Genomic DNA, 12670 nt, shown 5'->3' on the forward strand with positions numbered 1-12670 from the left:
TTTTCCATACATATGCATTTTATCTTGTTAATGATTTCATGGTTACTTCTTCCTTAAGTGGCATTTAGAAGCTGGTATGATGAAGTGGAACACTTTTTAATGGATAGACAACTTCTTTGTTGCAGTAGTAGTTGCGACGTTTCGGTGTAGATCCTAACACCGTTATCAAACAAAGGATCTACACCGAAACGTCGCAACTATTACTGCAACAAAGAAGTTGTCTATCCATTAAAAAGTGTTCCACTTCACGATTTCAAGGTTCATAACCGATTTAATATCTGAAGAGACCGAGAAACGCAGGCTGGTGAACATGGGTTTTTATATTATCCCATGGCAAGATTAATGTAACCTCGTTATTAGCTAAACTGTCCCCCTGAATTATTCACATAACCTCAGCCAACATGGCATACATGAATGTGTCAAGAGTGTTGTTGAGAATGTTGAATAATTTCACCATTACAGCTAGAATCTATCCTTGCGAAATATACTGCGCAAGATCTCACCGCCACAGAAGTCATAAATATCCGCGCCCGTGGATCTGGTTATTTGTTTTGAACGCCGCACTATGAAATATTCCAGCGATCTGTAAATAATCGAATCTGGACCAGACAATCTAGTGATCAACATCATGAGCATCGATCTACGGAATTGGTATACGATGACATGTTGTCAACCAAGTCAGTGAGCCTGACCACCCGATCCCGTTAGTCGCCTCCTACTTCAAGCATGGGTTACTGAAGATCAATTCTAACCCGGATCTTCACGGTTCCATGATTACTCGCTAACATTCGTAACATTCACAGATTCTTCTTTGAGTGGCTTTAAAAGCTTGTATGCTGAACAGGAACGATTATTTTATGGATACTTATAACTTCTTTATTGCAAACCGCCGCCATATAGCTGGAATATTGCTGAGTGCGGCGTAAAACTAAACTCACTCACTCTTTATTGCAAATGATACGACGTAGCATCTACGTCCCATCCATTGCAATAAGGAAGCTGTCTGTCCATAAAAAAAATCATTACTGTTGATGACAGATTCATCCGTTGTTGAGATGACGTCATTGACCAATGTTGGTAATGGAACCGTTGTATATAGCGTGACGAACGATCGGTTCTATAACAGTCCATCCGTCCGTCTTCTCTAAATGAATGAGTTATTGACATCACTTTGTCGGGATAAGATGAACTTGATGGGGCAAGACCACGGTCCAAATATCCGGAAGCCTGAAAATATGCACGCACATGGTGTCTGAAAACCTATAGGTATTTCTTCCTAACATCTTCTTCATAACGATGTCGCAAAAAGTGACAGTACGATACGATATAGCGATATTGCAATACATTCGAAAACGAAATAGCGATGACCCGCAACGATAATGCGATAGACCGATCAAACAAAGTGGTAGGGTGATACTGACTTTTCTAAGACTGCAGTCAGAGACACCAGGGCCTAGTTTTTCGAAGCTCTCTTAGCACTAAGATAGTCGTAAGTGCTGTACATTAACATTAACTTACGACTATCTTAGCGCTAAGAGAGCTTCGAAAATCTAGGCCCAGGTGACCATGCCGAAGTATTGCTATATTCACGGAAGTCTTAACAATAAGCTTATTACTAAAATTATTTACGGTATACATACTGTAATGCGTCATACTCACTAACTAACTCACTCAAAGGCGTTACTCGGGCATCGAGAATATATAAAACTGCATTCCCCTTCGAAAAGATATATGTTTTTGTCACCATTTGAAAAAAGAGAAAATAAGTTTAAAGAGCATAATTTTCTGAGACAAAAGAATGTAACTGCAAGAAACAGGAAGCAGGTAATCTAGGCCCTACGGTTATCGAAGTTGCTTGATATACCCTACAAGTTCTGGATGTAAAGTGGAGCTTATTGAAGTGTACGAGCGTAATGACAGCGTTGTATCTAAGTATGTAACTATGTTAAGTGTTGTATATTGTAATTGGATTTAGGGTAATTGAGCGTCAGTGTGCTTTCTTGCCAAAGTCGGCCTGCGGAAAAGTAATCATTACATGAACAAAAGAAAACAAATTGGAAATAATGATAATTTATAGTCGATAGTGCTTTTTGTCTGAGACCAAAGCGTTTGTCAAGGGGGTTAAATTAAGGATACGAAAAACAATAGAAGATCGTTAATGGTATAACATATCTTTTTAATAGATATTAAGGCTTATCCCAAACAGGAACAGGACACGGGTAAGATAATTAACAGAGACTGCAAACGCTTCCTTAATGAGTCCTACAATGTATGTCTACCAACACAAAATTGAATGTTTCGATGAGGCCTCTCTCTTGTTCCAATGATCAAACAACTCTTAGACAGGGCTTTAATTGTGCTTCGACTTTAATAATCCATAATTATATCATTTTGTAATTCATTTATACAATCTCATTTCGTTTAAAATCGAATCGTTCACTCTGATACGATAACCCTCTGGGTGAAGATACTGGCATACTTTCCTTGGAGGCCGACGTAGGCCAACCTTCCCATCATTCGATCAACGTCGACGCTGCTTAATTTCTTTGAAAGATGCATTCGGGCAAGAATATTTGATTTCAATAATTTTCTGTCAAATAAAATTAATGGAGCTAAGAAGGGAATCTATCCTTCACCAGCAAAATCTGGCGCGGCTGACCGAAACAATATATAGAGACAAACTATGGTGTCGAACGGGTCGAGGGTATTTTTCAATCTTAGATGGATGCTGCTGCTATTATCTGTTAAGTGGCTGTAACTATCGTCTTCGTAACGCCATATTGAATAACGGATGCGGGGACACGAACGGTGACGTCATTATAGATGTGATTTATCTGGTAATTGCATTGTACCCGACACTACATTACGGTGAGAGAGTATCGCGTTACCATACCTGGGTATTTTACTTTAGTCATTGTACCAGAGAGTATACTAACGTTACAAACAAGCTATTTATCTTCTTTAAATGCCATTTAGAAATTGGTATGATGAACGAGGAATATTATTCTATGGAGATATCACATGCATACTGAAAATATCCTACCCATCAAAAGTTTAGACTCACTAGTGTAAATGTAGCCACTTACTTCAGGCAACTGTTGTAAACTAGATTTTGCAAAATATTCCATTCTGTCTAAAGGTACTGTTTACACATGAACTGATGTATTGTAAAACGAAACTGTAACATTGAAAACATTGTTGTCATGGGTTCAATAAATTATGAAACTCAGTGAAAATTGACGAATTTTTAACACAACTTTACACCAACACGCAGCTGGTCACACGCACGATATTTGCACATGCTTTACAGCAATATTGGTTGGCAATGTTATATATATATATATATGCATATATATATATATATATATATATATATATATATATATTCATTTTCTGAGTTCCCCAAGTTAGTGGATGAATTTATCTTCGATGTAACCATATATATATATAATATATATATATATATATATATATGGTTACATCGAATATATATATATATATATATATAGTTACATCGAAGATGAATTTCTCCACTAACTTGGGGAACCAACTGCCCTGCATGAAGACCATGCCCCTACTGTAAAGCATGTGCTACCTACAGCTTCCTCTCATAAGTTTATGAAGAAACATGGCTGACGTCTACCCGTGGAGATCCGAGTAAGAATTGGTCTTCAGTAACCCATGCTTGTCGGAAGAGGCGACTAAGGGGATCAGGCGGTCAGGCTCGCTGACTTGGTTGACACATGTCATCGTATCACAATTGCGTGATCATTGGATTGTCTGGTCCAGACTTGATTATTTACATACCACCGTCATATAGCTGGAATATTGCTGAGTGCGGCGTTAAACAACAACCAAACAACCATGGTTTACCCTTTGGTCTGTCTCTTATGTTCACATCTTATTTTCTTCCACAAATCTCCCCTGAGTTGCCCGTTTGGACACAGTATTGTCCGCAGAGCAGCAGTGCTCAGGCAAAAACTTATATTTCCACTTTAAAGCAAAATCTGTGAATGGCGGGTGCTATGGTAGGGCAGGATATTGTTACTCTTTCCATGAACACCTGGTGTCATTACTCATTTTCAGTGATCCATTCATATAATTTTCGCAGCTATTTTCCCCTTGACACCAAACAGAATGTATTTCTGGGAATAGTCAAGACTGATGTTGTACATATTTCATTAAATTTACAAGTAATTTCAGTAAAAGAAGCAGTTCTATAATTTTTTACCCACATCAAAAGATTTCTTTGTGTGTTGAGGCGTTGTTAATCGACGGCGCCTACTTCTCGTTGCATTTTCTGTTCAAGAAATGTTTTTACTGTTGAATAAACACTGTTCAGTGGTAATCTAGTTCCCAGGCAATTTCAGATAGTTTTTACCTTCTCGATATTTTGCAGCAAATAGTTTTTCTGATCTGTGTCGACAAATCTAGTGAGTTTCCCTTACGGACGGATATCGGCTGAAAACACCGAGCAGACGACAGGAAGTGTCACGTGACGTGAAATAAGAACGATAACTACATCTCGGAACGTCGTGATTTTGACTAGCATTATTCATTTTCAACAACTAATTTATCATTAAACAGGAGATGTCATGTGTGTTCATAAACGTATGGGGGCGGTGGGGTAGCCTAGTGGTTAAAGCGTTGGCTCGTCACGCCTAAGACCGGGTTCGAATCCCCACATGGGTACAATGTGTGAAGCCCATTTCTGGTGTCCCCCGCCGTGATGTTGCTGGAATATTGCTAAAAGCGGCGTAAAACCAAACTCAGTCAGTCAGTCAGTCATAAACGTATGGTACACCGTTGTACATACGTACATGCATACTATAATAACATCATCACTTGTTTGACAACAGTGTTAGTTGCTTTACCGAAACGTCGCGAAAGAAGTTGTATATTTATAGACAGAGGATTATCTCCCTTGCTTTACAGACAGACAGACAGATTTATTTCAGCATAAGGCCATTGGCCAAAAATACATTTATACACACGAAATAGATATACAGCATGCTTTAATTCTGATTTTTTAAATAAGGCGTGTAACTTTAGAAGAAAAGCAAAGCAGTTTTTCCAGTTGCTTGTAGCAGAGATTTTAGTATGTTCATTGTTGGATTTTGTAAATAGAATGGTTTTAGATAAGTCTTTCCTCAGTTCACTGTATGATGGGCACTTTACTAACACATGGAGCTCGTCTTCGATGACATGAATGCTATTTTTCTTGCATCTCTTGCATAATCTTTCTTCCCTCGGAATATTGTTATGTCGGCCTAGTTCGATTTCTATTTTAAAGTTGGAACATCGGAATTTAGCCAATATTCTGCGTAGTTGAAGGGACAGGTCAAGTGTCAGATATGCTTCAACGTTTAGCATGGATCTGAAATATCTGTAGGTTGAACACTTATTGCTTGAATATAAGGAGGAGTGCCAGTCTTGAGTTAAAGTATCGTTTAATCGTTGTTTAAAGAATGATATGGAGATGTCAGTATTTCCTATTTTCTGCTGAATCCAATTCCGAAGCCCTTGCTTTAGTTAGCGTTTATCTCCGAAACATATAATTTTCAAATGTGTCTATTTTGGTTCAAATGATCTCATTATGGAAGGTATTGTTAAACAAAATAAATGAAATAGAAAATATGATTATATTAAACTAACAAAGGAAAAGACCATCCCAAATCAATAACATCTGATCAATTTATTCATATTGAGATTGCCAAGAGATTATCGCGTGTACACCTTTGTTTGGTTGTGGTTAAACTGAAATAAACAAAAAAAGTGGTTATTGGATGGTGATGTATTTGATTCAGATGGGTACAATGTGTGAAGCCCATTTGTGGTGACAACCCAAAGCTCCCCCCCGCGCCGTGATATTGCTAGAATATTGCTAAAAGCGGCGCACAACTAAAATCACTCACTACTATTACTACTTCTACTACTACTACTACTACTACTACTACAACTGCTACTACGAAGAAGACGACGACGACGACGACGAAAATAGCTACTGCTACTATTGCTACTGTTGTATACGGAAACTGGAAGAAAGGACTTAATGTACTTTTATGTCCAGAGGAAGAAATAGAATAAATAATAATTTCGCTTTGGTTTGTTTAAACGACACCACGAATCGAATCCGTATAACGGAAAGTGTCTTTATTTGTGAAATAATCCGAACGAACAAATTATGTTAAAATATGTCCAGATTATCAAATCATTGTAAAAGATTAATATCCCATAATGAATAAATGTGTGGAGGTTCCTGTAGCGAACATTCCCAGTTTTCCCTGGACATTGTGTCCATTTCTGCAATAATGTCGTCAATTCGACATGCCGGACTCACGGGAGACGGAATGTTTCTCGAATGGGGCGACAGTAACAATTAGGAGAGATCATGTGTTGTCGTCAAGATGAGACTGTGCATTGTAATCAGGATGAGGTTGTGACAGATTTGTGCTGTTGCCGCCAATCCTATGCACGGGAATTAACTTGATACCAACCGACGGGATCGAAGGAATTACGGTTCGTCACTCAAGCTTTGAAGGGATTTAGCAACGTTAATTCCGGACACATAATCTATCAGCTTCTGACGAAAGATATATAATGTTTCAAATTGCCATGGGTCATGAAATAATACGATACACGAGGGGACAAAAGAAATTGTTTCCTGAGATCTTTGATTGTATTTCATACAAAATATAAGAGTATCAACAACTTGATTTACGAGAAACGTCAATGACATATCGATCAAATGTTTTATCCTGACAGTGTTAATAGGGGGAGACAAAAAATGTTGAGTTAATTTTGTCAGACTTGTCCATGGTGACACTTTAACAATTCAAAACGTCAAGATCATGAGTTATATTTCGAGTCTGCAGAAACAGATGCCATAGGTCGTAAATGGCAAGATAGTGATGAAAATGATTTGGCTGAAAATCAAAGATGACATGAAGTGCCCTGTAAAGAATATCTGTGTGCTGCCGGAAGAGGTGAGATGAGGTGAAATTGGGTTTAACGTCGTGCTTGAGAATATTTAGCTCATATGACGACGTGCATGCGTGTGTATGTGTATGTGCGGCTGCTTGTACTAGCCCAGACTGCTAGCCCACTGAGATACTATGCCGCAGTGAAGCATGAATACCCCACTCAGACACATTATACTGACTCCGAGCCGACCAGCCCTTGTTGTACCCAATAATGCCGAGCGCCAGGCAGGGACCAACAAGTACCATATTTTAACGTCTTTTGGTATGACGCGGTCGGGGATCGAATCCGCGACTTTCCGCTCTCCGGGCGGACGCTCTAACCACTACACCACGGAGACGGTTGCTGCCGGAAGAGCAAACGTTGCCTTTCGAAGAGAAGCAATAAAATACCATGTGAAAGTCATGATATTAGAAAAGCCTTCATATGTGTCATATTTGATAAATCCCTATGAATGTCTGCCATATATTTTCTGGAATGACACTGTTCTTAAAGAGATCTGGATTGCGTTATTCCCTAGATGCCTAGCTTGATGACAAAGGACGTCTTGAAGCCCAGAAGTTCTACTCTGTTTACTGAACCAATGAAAGTCATTTTTGTGTCTGACTATTCTGTGATATAAAAGCTAGATTTGCTGTTGATCATTTTAAATTAAATAAATTATATTTCAAGGATTTAATTTGATTTTTTCTATCAGCTGTCAATAAACGTTATGAGTGTGTTCTGATAAAACGCTAAGAATGCTGATGTTATCAGAGTTGCCAATGTGCCCATGTCAGTAGCGTTTACTTCCAACAGCGGAGTGCAATCCGTGATGCGAACCCAGGCTCTCAGAGCTCATCGCCAGCACACAAAGTCAGCGGTCTAACCCACCCAGCCATCGCAGCTTCTACGTTAAAAGGAAAGGCTGCCAACCAGTGGTTTAGATCACGTACTTTGTTTACCTTTCTAAAGTACTAGAATTTGCGTTTTACTGTGAAGGTGTAATCCCAAATATAACATAAATATGTTACATTTGACAATTCTCTAAATTGCATTGTATATTCATGATAAGGCGTGGTCCACTGTATTGTTGCAGCGCTCCATCAAAGGCATGAAAAGCACACTACAATTTCCCCCTAAAATATGTGTCTGTCTACTTCTGTGACAAATGGTACCAAATGTTGGTTTCTAAACATACTGCAACGAATTAGAGATACCTATATTATGTGATAAGACAGAAGTATGACTGGCGTGCTTCTAAACGTGGGTCTCTCAGAAGCGTAGATAGAACACAGCATTAGAGTTTTTTTCACGCTTCCGGTCTTAAGGTCTCAAAATGCCTGAAACCCATGAGTGGTGCCTTCCGCCGTGATACTGCTGGAATATTGCAACGGCGTAAAACCACATTCACTCACCCAAGATTTAAAATGCTGGCACCCTTTGTGTCTCTTAGAATCATCATGCGAAGTCAGGAAAAAATGGGAAATTGTTGCTCAGTAAGTGAAGTAATCATTGCCATGCAAATCACGACAGTAAGAAAACATAACAAGCAATTGGCACGATTAGTTCAGGGACTTGCTCCGACACATTGGTAATGATCTTAACAAATCAATTAGTGAGATGTGAATGGTTACAAAAATTTAATTAAGCGACCAAGCGATATGCAAATACGACATGGTTGTGGTAGGAGAGTAGAAAGGGAAGCCCTTGATACAGTCATATGTAAGAACCATGCAAAAAGAGATTCTCCATGCTAAGACAGCGTATCTTTGAGGATAGTTTAGACCATCAAATTTGGAATCTCAGATCTCTATATTTCATAAGGTACACGCTTATGTATTGTGAGTTACATACATTAGAAGGGATCATGGGCTAGCCCTCTGGTTTTAACGTTCGTCCGTCACTCCGGGTTCCATTCCCTACATTGGTACAATGTGTAAGCTCATTTCAGGTGTCCTCCGTCGTGATATTGCTGGAATATTACCCAAGGTTCAAGATTAGATGTTTAGACTTGTCAACTGATAGGTCCGGTAACAGAACTGATGTTACAAACACGACCAGGTTGCTAATCGTTATGCATCATTTGTTTCAGACAAGGCTTGATCGTTCCGTTCTGTGACATGGGAACCTGTGATATGTGACAGTGCAACTCCTGGACTATATCAGTGGCCAGTGATCTCTTCATACATGGTTGGGAGTACCTTAATACCCAAGTACCTGTGCTCTCAGTACCAGCCAAGATAAATGGTAAGTGCTATTTTATGGTATTTTGTATGGACCATGTATCTGCCAGTACAATCTGATGGTATTCGTAGAGATCCCATATTGACCAGTGTAGTCTTAAGGTATATAGAATTTCATCCAGATCTGGTTGGGGTAGCCACGTGATTAGGCGTTCGCCTGTCACACTGTAGACCCGGGTTCGATTACCCGAATGCGTACAATGTGTGAAGCCTATTTCTGGCTATTATTATTATTATAGGATATTTATATAGCGCACATATCCACGCAGCTATTACATGCTCAAGGCGCTGGTATTTTTCCCTCGATCGTTGGATGTCAATCTCAGCGGCAAATCGTATTATTAATCTCAACTCCCCGGGGACCATATGTCACTAGCGCACCATAACAATTCTATTTTGACCCCTCCATGTCCGAAGCGATTCCCTCATTTGACTTTGTTGTCAGCTGAACACAGTTGACCTGCCTTTGCGTGTGTATATTACAGGTGCCTTCTGTGGTGCAGGATACGCTCATTCCTGAAAACCTGGTAACATCAGTAATTGATGATTTCGTACACTCGTATAATGGAATAATACCGGTTTTAGAAGAGTTTTCCTCTGATTATGACCTCCGAGCTATTTGATGACTAATCAAGGTGAATTGTCAGAACAATTCGGACTTACAACGTCTTTCTTTGGATGTTTTCTTGTGGCAGATGGCGTGTTGCTAATAACTGACACTGGAGATGTGTGCAACTTTGACAATAGATTTCAAAGTTGTTTTATTGCAGTACCACGTTTCATACATTAGGAATGATACTATGGATATTGTTCCATCAAAATCTTCAATATGTCTTTATCTTGTTCGAAATGAGGAAATCTTTCCCAAATTCAATTTTCTTCTATCACATGCAATATAAAACTCCTTTTTAAACATCCAGACTCAATTGTTCCTAGGAAAATATTTGCCATTAAAAAATGATCTTATCGAAAATTGAGTCTCAGTCTATGTATTATTACTTTAGACGCGATGTGAGGTAATTGTTGAAACAAATAATAAAATCAATTCATATTTTTTTAACGACACTACTGTGATATCGAAAGTATTTCTTCACTAGAAAAGTTGTAGAGAACTTATAACAATTTCAGGCAATCTGAATTTTCAAATCTTTAATTGCCAAACGAGGAAGATAAACTGGTTGTTCGGTGTTGATTCCTACGTCGTAACTCAAAGTTTACCGGGACTCAACCCGTAAAAGAACTAAACAAGAAAGAAATATGATGAAATTAGAATTGTATTTTAAAATTAGCTAAGTTTTTAAATCAATACTAATCACTACAAAAGTATTACTATGGTAGTACAAAACGGAGTGGCAGTATAAAGTCAAAGGTAATATAGTACAAGAGCAGTGTAGCAATAAAAGAAATGCTGCTAATATTCACCTCTCAGCAGCACTAATCCAACTTGCAACTATTGGCACAGGCAGGTATAATGACCATCACACGTAATGCTGATCCTCAGATAACTTGAGATCTCATGTGAGACGAGAACCAACAGCCAGCTCTCCCCATACGCAAAAGAATTGCTAAAATACACTCTGACGCAGAAGACTCTTGGACCAGCACCACGTGGTACCTTCCAAATTTCCCCGACCAATTCTAGCACAAATCCAATTGTAGAGTTCCCAACTGAACATCATCAGGCACAACACACTTTACTTGGAAAACCGAAGACAATAAACAATTCTGGCATACAAAACGGGAAACACTCTCCTATATTCCTGGATGTACAAATAAAGTTCACCTGTTTAGCTGACACGACATTTCAAACAATTATACTAATCAACATGTTAACACAGACAGTGGAGATAAACAGAGAAGGAGCGTTTTGATCACTTCAAACAAATGTTTCAAATCAGCAGGTGAAATCAGATCCTTAAAGTTGACAGGGCAGGTGTGCGATACATTTCAATCAAATTACACAAACTGACTGGTTAATGACACACTAAAATATATCATTTAACACGCTAGCACCGACCGTGGAGAAGGACACAGGATATGCATGATGAGCAGACTATTTGAAACGAATTATACAAATTAGCAAGATAACATAATTAATATGTTAATACAGAGAAATACTTTGAGGAAGTCAGCATTGTGTGATGAACAGAACATGTCGTGCAAATGTAACAAATTAGCACGTTTACACTGACCTTTAAGAGAGACAGCAGGTGCGGGTTGAACAGAACATTTCAATGAAATTATACAAATTAACAAGTTAACACAGACAGTTGTCAAAGACAACAGGTGCGGGAGCAGAACATGTCAAACAAATGCAACTTTACACGTAAACACGTGCACAGACGGTGGTCAAAGACAACAGGTGCAGGAACAGAACATGTCAAACAAATGCAACTTTACACGTAAACACAGACGGTAGTCAAAGACAACAGGTGCGGGAACTGAACATGTCAAACAAATGCAAATTTACACGTAAACACAGACGGTAGTCAAAGACAACAGGTGCGGGAACTGAACATGTCAAACAAATGCAACTTTACACGTAAACACAGACGGTTGTCAAAGACAACAGGTGCGGGAGCAGAACATGTCAAACAAATACAAATTTACACGTAAACACAGACGGTAGTCAAAGACAACAGGTGCGGGAACTGAACATGTCAAACAAATGCAAATTTACACGTAAACACAGACGGTAGTCAAAGACAACAGGTGCGGGAACTGAACATGTCAAACAAATACAAATTTACACGAAAACACAGACGGTAGTCAAAGACAACAGGTGCGGGAACTGAACATGTCAAACAAATACAAATTTACACGTTAACACAGACAGTAGTGAAAGACAGAACAGGTGCGGGAACTGAACATGTCAAACAAATGCAAATTTACACGTAAACACAGACAGTAGTCAAAGACAACAGGTGCGGGACAAGGACAAGGATAACATCGCAAGGTCCATACTCTTATTCTCATCGCCTCTAGGTCTTACCACAATGCATTGTAGTATAAAACATGATTCATGATTTTTATCGACTTTTTTTCATTAGTTTTCAACGGAATAACAAAGTTGTTCTCACAATGAGTTTTTGTCTCATTATGAACACGCATTACGTACTGAAGGGGATTGCTTGTATAGGAGTTTGGCAGTAAAAGCGGAAATTGTCGCTTGGAATGACAAACAGTTAACCTGAAGTTATGCTCACGGCTTCTACGTAGAAGACGGAATTTACATTGATGAAGAAAAAAATGGCAAACTGGCTTTAAGTGTTATGAGGGAAAATGGGAAAATGGGATATAAAGCGCATCTCCAATATCCTGAATGCAGAACCGCAGTGTGCCTCATCTTCTTCACGACTCACATGAAAAAAAAATGTTTCAAAGATGCAGTGATACGAACACATATGGGGACGGTAGGGTAGCCCAGTGGTTAAAACGTCCGCTCTTCACGCCGAAGACCCGAG

This window comes from Haliotis rubra, unplaced genomic scaffold (genome assembly GCF_003918875.1).
Source record: "Haliotis rubra isolate DU_JTF1 unplaced genomic scaffold, ASM391887v1 Scf222, whole genome shotgun sequence".
Lineage (NCBI taxonomy): Eukaryota > Metazoa > Mollusca > Gastropoda > Lepetellida > Haliotidae > Haliotis > Haliotis rubra.